This window comes from Crassostrea angulata, chromosome 3, assembly GCF_025612915.1.
Source record: "Crassostrea angulata isolate pt1a10 chromosome 3, ASM2561291v2, whole genome shotgun sequence".
In the NCBI taxonomy this organism is placed as follows: domain Eukaryota; kingdom Metazoa; phylum Mollusca; class Bivalvia; order Ostreida; family Ostreidae; genus Magallana; species Magallana angulata.
The window spans coordinates 43,334,231-43,341,584 of NC_069113.1; the positions used below are offsets into that span (position 1 = coordinate 43,334,231).

At 35.2% G+C, this 7,354-nt stretch overlaps 1 long non-coding RNA gene across 1 annotated transcript; it reads left to right on the top strand.

The window, feature by feature from the left end:
• Positions 1 to 1,935: 1,935 nt before the first annotated feature.
• Positions 1,936 to 6,337, top strand: LOC128175407 (uncharacterized). The gene is made up of 3 exons (XR_008242678.1): positions 1,936 to 2,026; positions 2,980 to 3,033; positions 5,766 to 6,337. It is a non-coding gene; the product is annotated as an uncharacterized LOC128175407 (long non-coding RNA).
• The last annotated feature ends 1,017 nt before the right edge of the window (positions 6,338 to 7,354 follow it).

Below are 7,354 nucleotides of genomic sequence, written 5' to 3' on the forward strand. Positions count from 1 at the left end.
CTTGGCCTTTCGGATATTAGTTAAACACAACCAAATCTGTGACGTCATACTCAAGTTCGTCTGTCTTTTTGAAGAAAAAAAACACCCCTCCCTTCCAAACCCATGTATTACTCTCTTCTCATTTTATCGCGGGTTCCGTTGTATTGCGGTATGTTCCAAAAAATAGGATTCCCTTTTTTCCGCGATTTTCCACAAGGAGTTCAGTGCAAAGAAGGTTGTCAAATATTATCGGCAAATAAAATTTTTCTCACAAATAATATTTTTTCCGGAGAGAAAGCAAGTTCAAAAGTCCACAATTTATCTGATGAAAAAAACTTAATGAAAAGCATAATAGAAATCAATGTATATTTCATTCCCTAACAAGTTCAAGTGACTTTGCTTTCATGAAGAATCATATTTAATTTAAACAAGTGAAAAGCTGTCAATGTGACAGCAAACCGGGTTTTCTTTTATGTGAACTGTATCCATAATCCATGTAAACCCTGAATTGATAAACACTACCTACCGTATCCCGTGAAATGGAGTACCCATAATTAAGCAATAATTTGCCTAAAAATGACTAAGTTCAGAATCTGGTATTTTTTTCATAAATTATCAGAAATCAAAATCCTAGCAATATGCACACCTCTGATATATGTATAATTGATCTGCAAAAGGACAATTTCCTATCTGGAAAACTGTAGGAGGAGTTATCTGTACAATGAGGGTTCCCTATATGCAACATTTTGCCAAAAAATGAGTAAGTTCAAAAGCTGGAATTTTTTTCATTAATAATCAGAAATCAAAATCCTATAGCTAGCAATATGCACACCTCTAATATATGTACTATTGATCTGCAAAAGAACAACTTCCTGTCCTGAAAACCGTAGGAGGAGTTATCCGTACAATGAGGGTACCATATGGCAGCCGTCCGCCCGCCATTTTAATAACCGGATTTTTCCAAAACCCGGTTTAAAAAAAACTGTCTGTTATAACTGAACCAGGCTTCCAGATTTCTAATGCCGCGATACAATGGAACTCTCTAATTTTGAAGGTGAATAAGACTTGTCATTTAAAAATAGCACAGAAAATAAACTGCGTAAGTTAGGAAATTGATGTTCCTCAGAAATGTTAGCAATGTCAACTTTTCGGGCCTTTCCGGCAGGCTCGGAAAAACACCTCGAATGTATTGCCTAGGCATCCATGACACCCCCCCCCCCCTTTTTATAAACTTGATATAAAATACAACACATTTTACGATCTGTTGAGATTTAAGCTAGACTTCATTAAAGTAAATGATATACCTTAAAATATAACACAGAAGCGACTGATAAGGCTGTCTAGACGATATTTATTTTAATGCGAAGCGACTCCATTTTGTATGAAATTCTAACATCCGGTGATGTTAATACATTCGAGGTGTTTTTCCGAGCCTGCCGGAAAGGCCCGAGAAGTTGCGATTGAAATGTTAGTCTAATACAAGCTTTTTCGAACAGCACTAATGACATGTGAAAATGATAATGGAATTTATCCCTAAGGATATATTCATTTATACAAGAAGCAGCAGACTTGATTCCAATCTTAAACCCATTTATTTTGTTTTTAATCATGTTCGGTTATTTTTAACCGGGTTTGTAAACTCAAATGTAATCGGGTTCAGCACCCTTAAATCCTTGATTTAAAAATAGTACACACAAAATAAACTACGTAAGTCGGGAAATTGATGGTCCTCAGAAAAGCTAGTCTTATACAAGCTTTTTGTACAGCACTTATGACATGTGAAAATGATAATGGAATTTATCCCTAAGGATAAATTCATTTATACAAGAAGCAGCAGACTTGATTAGCTCCAATCTTAAACCCTTTCATTTTGTTTTTAATCCAGGTCGGTTATTTCTAACCGGGTTTGTAAACTCAAATATAATCGGGTTCAGCATCCTTTTTATTTCAATTGGTGAAACAATAAGCATCAACTGTAAAATTTTGAAGAAGAAATCCAATTAATCACCAACAATCTAAAGTCATCGAAGGATACCATTCAGGCTAAGTATGAGTTAAACTACTGTACGTATCGTTTCATACCTTATTTTGCGATTTAAGCCACATTTCAGCAAATTCTTGGACATTTTCAGATCACGATGTGTACATTCCCACGCAGGTCGTGCACGTGCACCATACTATTGATATTTGATTAAAAATCTCAATATAAATTAAGGATATTATAGCCTGTCCCGGGTTGTCGCTTCTATCTATTCTTGATAATAGTTAATCCAAATAAATACCCGTCAACCAAGTAGTAAAAAAACCAAAAAACAAAAATTCATCTGTTTTTACCAGGATAATAATTTTCCTTTCTCTCTTTTCTTTTCATTATGTGAATAGATGTAGTTTTGTCCAAAGGTATTCATTGAATACCAAGATAATTGCAAAGCGATGGAGGCGGAATCTTAGGACGGAGCATAATAATACCCCCTTTTTACAATTAAATATCAGGAATGTTACTTTAATAAACAAGCATTCTGAGAGAATTGCATAAGCAATATACGTCCCCTACCGGTTTGTGGAAATTGTGAAAACAATGCACTGTTATGCAGAATATCGAACCCGAACATTAAAAAATTGGAATATAAAAAATTAATTTTCTAGAAAATATGTGAACCAGACGCTACAAAAGTGTAAACTTGATCTGTAGTTTGATATTGGAAGCTGTTCAGCAAATTTCATATTATTCCTCAAACGCATAAAGAAAAAAGTGTGGAAAACTGAAGTGGGACAGACAGACGGACGGACGGACCGACAGACAGACAGACGGACGGACTGACGGACGCTGAAGAAAGCTATAGTCCCCTCCGGTGAAAACCGGTAGGGTACTAATAAACATTAAATGAGGTTCACTCATAAAAGTACAATTTATCAAACAAGGTGCACTATAGTACAATAAACGCATATGTGTGTACTTAATCATTACAAGCAAGCTTAGTGTGTTATACAACATTGTAGTACGATACCAAAGATAAAATCCCGTAGCACTCCCGCCAGGCTTCCATCTGTAAGGTAGCAAGGGACAGTTTCGAATAAAGTACCCGTCAATATTTTTGTAAAATTGCGAGTTGCTGTACTTGAAGGCTTATGAGTGTTGCTAAAATTCATGAAATGATTTTTAATGATTATCATTAGTTAGAGGGGTGTCTCTTGTTGAAATTGATATGCAATATGTAGGCCCCTTATGTTAGGTACATGAGAATCAGAAGTAAAATGCGAAACCTGCGGCTATGACTGTTGTGCTGACTTTACACAGTGAAATTGCAAGTTACAGACGGGAGGTAAAATAACACGAAAAGTAGGTGGATGGGACATTGTAAACTATACACCGGTAAGTTTCTGACATGTGATAGTGCAACATGCACGCGGTACGGAAGGTCAATCCTCTGCAGGGAATTAGCTGGGGGAGGTCTAAAAAGCTGAAAAATCATGAAAAATTAGCAAAATATGAAAGGGTCAAAATCTCCTAAAAACCAGTATGTAGAGAATTTTACAGGTTTTGATTAGTAATTTTCTTCAGAAATTGGTGATTGGCCTTATAAAGAGTGAATTAAAGGTATTTGTGCTGAATGGGAACTGAGGAAATTCTAGTTACAGAGTTCCGAAGACATGCATCCCTTGGCTACAATGAATTGTATCAAAAAAAACTGTCCCCTGCCACCTTCAAGACTACATGGTATTTTCATATTTCTCTTTTAAGTGTAATTTTGAGTGGATTTTGTACCATAAGTAATACATTTTGTGAAAATGGATGATTTTCTTGGCTACAGATGTCATGACATGATTTATTAGCTAAAATATTCAAGGGGAGTAACTCCCTCTTAGATGTGTAGAATGACCACCACTAGAGTAAATTGGCTTAGAGAGTAGGTATTTCCTATCCTGAAAACAATTAATAGGCTTAAGTTAATTACTGAGATAAGAATAAGTGCTTTAAAGCAGTTTTATCAATTAAATCATTAAATTTATGAATTTGCAGCCATTTTCCTGTCTGATTTTATGAAATAACATTAATCCACCTGACTTATATCACCCAATTTTTTTAAAACAGCATATTTTTATTTCAAATGAACTTTACATATTGACAAATGCAGTTATCAAAGTATACAATATGTCAAAAAACTCAAGTTTTTGCTCCTTCCTATCAAAAAATGGTATTTTAGATGTATTTACAGAATTGAAAAAGCCACCCCCTCTTTCCACTGGACTCCATTACCATTACATGTAGGATATGTAAATGTACATTTGACCTTGAAATAACATCTGCTATGATAGTTACTCTTGAAATGAACAAAAAAACAACATATTTTTACCCTTTTATTGTATATATGCATCAAAAATGTAGAAAAACATGTAAAATTTGAACATTTTTCATGGAATTCTCATCCGTCCCCAGTACCCGGGTGTGTTTGAATTTCATTTTAATTAAACGCACACATCACACTTGTAGGTCTTACAAATTTAGCAAAGTTAAAAGGAGACTAGAAACCAGTATATATAAGATATCCACTAAATATGATTATAGGCTTAGTTTTTCATGAAAACAAGAAATCACATGTAGGGCGACATGACTTTTTGTGAATAAAAATGCTACAAATCATCCATTTACCAAAAAAGATCAATTTTAAATATCAGTGATGGCTGTTTTCAAATTTGTGTAAGATATGACTCAAAGGAACTGCCACAATTTTCATAATATTAGGTTAAAGTGTTCAAACTAATGCTTCTTGTGAAAATCAAAAGATAGGGGGAGGGTATACATGTAAAGGGATTTCTAAGTGATGTGATGCTTTTATCATGATAATATCAAGCAGATATATGTAGTGCTCATTGAATAAGGTTTCTTATTTAAGGAGGTTGAAGAACAGTTGACCTCTAAAAGGTTAGGTAAAGATGATTTATTTATGGAGAGCCCTGTGAATCTGTGTTAAATAGAGGAAAGTGGAAATGGTGGGTTCACTTAAATGGCCATATTTTTCTTAAACCTCAATGGAATTGGCAAAATGTGGTGTACTTTTTTTCAGAATAGCATAAGCTTTTTTAATTTTAAGACAAGATGACTTTTAAGAGAATGTTAGTGTATGTTAAAGGTAGCAAGGGACAGTTTCGAATAAAGTACCCGTCAATATTTTTGTAAAATTGCGAGTTGCTGTACTTGAAGGCTTATGAGTGTTGCTAAAATTCATGAAATGATTTTTAATGATTATCATTAGTTAGAGGGGTGTCTCTTGTTGAAATTGATATGCAATATGTAGGCCCCTTATGTTAGGTACATGAGAATCAGAAGTAAAATGCGAAACCTGCGGCTATGACTGTTGTGCTGACTTTACACAGTGAAATTGCAAGTTACAGACGGGAGGTAAAATAACACGAAAAGTAGGTGGATGGGACATTGTAAACTATACACCGGTAAGTTTCTGACATGTGATAGTGCAACATGCACGCGGTACGGAAGGTCAACCCTCTGCAGGGAATTAGCTGGGGGAGGTCTAAAAAGCTGAAAAATCATGAAAAATTAGCAAAATATGAAAGGGTCAAAATCTCCTAAAAACCAGTATGTAGAGAATTTTACAGGTTTTGATTAGTAATTTTCTTCAGAAATTGGTGATTGGCCTTATAAAGAGTGAATTAAAGGTATTTGTGCTGAATGGGAACTGAGGAAATTCTAGTTACAGAGTTCCGAAGACATGCATCCCTTGGCTACAATGAATTGTATCAAAAAAAACTGTCCCCTGCCACCTAAGGAAACGGACGCCAGCACGGAGATCCCTCAATGACCCCATGACCGCAACCCAGACGGCTCGCAATGACCCCATGATCGCAACTCTGGCGGGTTTGGACAACGCCACTACTAGCATCCTGACTTGCGCTGCCACTGGGTTCCCAACATTCTCCAGTGTCCTCAGCCTAACGCATAATTTGAGGCTGCCACTTCAGCACCAATGGCCATTTCCCCATTGATAACTCAAGATCACAACTGTTCCCAGGGCCTGCTGAAAGCTTGGGATTAGGTGGTCAACTGTTCCCAGGGTCCACCTAACCTAGCCATTAACCCGCCTTAATCATATACATATATGATACATTATAGTTTATGCATTTGATAACATTGACTTTTTTCAATAATTGACATTAACTATTGATTGCAAGCATTATTGTGATTATTATATTGCTTGAACAATGTTTGCATTGATTATCATGATTGATTGACATTGATTGAACACTAATCTTGATTTTGTTTATTGTACAGCCATATACCTGCTCACCAAGTGGGTGGCAGGTCGGTTGTTAAACTATTGGTAGGTTTTGTAAAATAAATAAGCCATGACCAAAAATCGCCAATTGGTGTTCTGCTGTTGTCTTTTATTACTTGGTATATCTTTTTTTTAGGGAAAAAAATAAGTTTTGCGTTAGTATGAGACACCAGTATAAATCTCTTTTGTAGTCTTTTGTTTTACCTGTTTCCGCTGCTGTCTCGTTATAATTTCAGTGTTATTTTTATTTGTCCATCCAACATTCCATCATCCCAATCGTCACGGCTGTAAACAAGATTACCAGGAATGGGAGCTGTCCAGGCGTGTATTTGGCTCACCAATAGTGCGCAACTGTGTCCTATTTGACTTCGTATTTATTTAAACATTTTGCATTTTAATCTTTACTAGGTGATCAAGCAGGTAAGCATCTGTTCCCAGGGCTCATCATTCCTGCTTGTATTGTTTTGGAGTGCACAACAAGGCAATAATTGATGCCCGGCTCCCTTATTGTAAACATAACTACAATGTATCTTAAACTATTTCGTGCCAAATTATGTGTAAACTGAAAAAAAAATATCTTCAAACGAAAACGTTTTTTAACCTGAACAGTTGTGGATATTATGGATCGAAATTTGAAATTAATTAAAGGGTTATGTTCCATTACACAGACCCCATTAAAAATATTGTAAAATATTAAACCATTGAATATCTTGATGCAGGAAACATTGATCGAATGAGAGCTTTAGGTTGAAGCTTATCTATTCAACAGATAAAAAAATCTGCCGAGAATAAACGTAAAAAATATCAAACGGAAGTCTGTTTTTATGTTATAAATTTAAAACAAGTTGTTCAAGAAGCACTCCCGATCATGGTTATAAGAAAAAAATATTAGTATATATGCATAGAGAAGGGGAAAAGGAGGAAACATTTATCATGTGATAAATAGGAAATGATTGAATGAATCTGCTAAAATCTATTGAAATTCTCCATTGCATGAATAGTTCATCAATGTTGAGACGCTCCAAATGATGTTAGATTATGATAACAGGATTTGAAATATGAAAACATGAAAAGATCACATG